General features: G+C 34.2%; 1 long non-coding RNA gene across 1 annotated transcript; it reads right to left on the bottom strand.

The window, feature by feature from the left end:
* LOC142238349 (uncharacterized) lies at window positions 1-518 on the bottom strand. Its single transcript, XR_012722706.1, has 3 exons — window positions 438-518; window positions 255-378; window positions 1-192 (listed from the first exon to the last, which is right to left on the bottom strand). It is a non-coding gene; the product is annotated as an uncharacterized LOC142238349 (long non-coding RNA).
* Between the last annotated feature and the right edge of the window lie 1,459 nt (window positions 519-1,977).

Below are 1,977 nucleotides of genomic sequence, written 5' to 3'. Positions count from 1 at the left end.
TTTTATTAAGATATTAAATATATTTATTAAGAATCAACAGCATCGAATGGCCTTGAAATACTAGTTTATTATTCCACTATTTCCAATTTCCATGTAATGTCATCAACTGTAAAACGCATTTTTCTTCTTGTACCTTTCACTTTTAATAAGTTGCTGCCTAACGATTTTGTCCTCCTTTTATAATTTCAATACCTACAAATATAAAAAATCATAAACCATTTTTGTTACAAAAGGTTAGCGTCACTGAATATTACCTGATAATTGAAGATTCCAAAATGAAGACAAATGAAAGGGTTGTTATTCTGCTGGTGGTTTCTTTCTTTATACGCCATCACGAACATTGATAGATTTATTTTCAAAAAACGAAAATTGTTCTCACTAATTTAAAATAATAAATATTTTATATATTTTATTTGTTATTTATTATATTATTTTACCATATTATTTTTTTAACAATCTCTCCGTATACCACAACAACGCGATTCCAACTAAAAAAACAACCCACGCGCAAACATATCGGAGCAACTGCAGTTTATGGGCCCCTCACCGATTTGCTTGAAATTAATATATGTTATGTAACTTAGTATGCTGATTCTAACAAGGTAAAATTTTTGTCCCGGAAATACCCGGGTCTTGAGATATAGCCTTCCAAAGGGGCTACTTTTCCCCCTTTAAGATTGCGTTAGCCTATGGACAGAGTCCAAAGTGGGCTACACTTTGGACTCTGTCCATAGGAGAAAGTCTTAAACCCCGGCCGAAGGCCGGCTACTTTTCCCCCCTTGTGATTGCGTTAGCCCACTTTGGACTCTGTCCATAGGAGAAAGTCTTAAACCCCGGCCGAAGGCCGGCTACTTTTCCCCCCTTGGTATTGCGTTAGCCAACTTTGGACTCGGCCGGAGTTTAAGACTTTCTCCTATGGATAGAGTCCAAAGTGGGCTAACGCAATCCCAAGGGGGGAAAAGTAGCCGGCCTTCGGCCGGGGTTTAAGACTTTCTCCTATGGACAGAGTCCAAAGGGTAAATATTTCAGTAATAATCTTTTTTTTTTTGTTCCTACTCAGAATAAAAGCTCAATAACTTTGATAAGAGTGGACCTATAAAGATATGTTATACATCAAACAAAGTTTAGGCTTTCAAACTGCGTATAAAAAAACCTGGGTGTAATCGAAGACTTTTTGAGATATAACGAAAATAACAAAAAATTAGGGTAAAATATAATTTTCATATAGAAGTGCGTAAAATAAGCTTTCATATGACACCAAGTTTGTTTAGATTGGACCAAAAACAAAGGAGATATATCCAGTTTTTATTGACCCTTTGGAGGGCTATATCTCAAGACCCGGGTATTTCCGGGACAAAAATTGTACCTTGTTAGAATCAGCACACTAAGTTACATAACATATATTAATTTCAAGCAAATCGGTGAGGGGCCCATAAACTGCAGTTTAGCCAGGAAAATTTCCTATATTCTAACAAGCGTGTTTCCTTAAGTTTTGAAGGGATTGCATACTTCTTAGTACGAATGAACTAAAATATTTTTTTATGTCAAGTGTTGTTCGTATGTATGAAAAACTTTCTATTATAAAGGAAGTCGCAATTATCATTTTATAAGAAATTTTACTAATTTTGAGGAAACTTGGTTTTAGTTCGGTTTTTGTTTATTTTTACGAATGCTTTGTTATCGGTGAATAAAATTTTCTTGTTCAGTAATAAATTCTTATACCCAGCGAAGAAAATAGTATGAGTAAAATTCCATGCCTTATTCTAGTTAATGAACTATTCCTAACTGCTTACAGTTTAGGTTTTTTTTACTGAAACGAGGAAATTTTATTATTTCTCACAAAAATTTACCTTAATGGAAATAAAATGGATAAACTATATTGATGAAAAAATTTTCCTTTAATTTCGAAGGCACTTTTTTCTGGGTGCACGCACGCTCACGCACGACATATTTGTTTTAGTCCCATTCACGAGAGTT

The sequence above is a fragment of the Haematobia irritans genome, chromosome 1, assembly GCF_050003625.1.
Source record: "Haematobia irritans isolate KBUSLIRL chromosome 1, ASM5000362v1, whole genome shotgun sequence".
NCBI classification, from domain to species: domain Eukaryota; kingdom Metazoa; phylum Arthropoda; class Insecta; order Diptera; family Muscidae; genus Haematobia; species Haematobia irritans.
The sequence above is the reverse complement of the archived record's forward strand: the minus strand, read 5'-3'. Positions and strand labels throughout refer to the sequence as shown.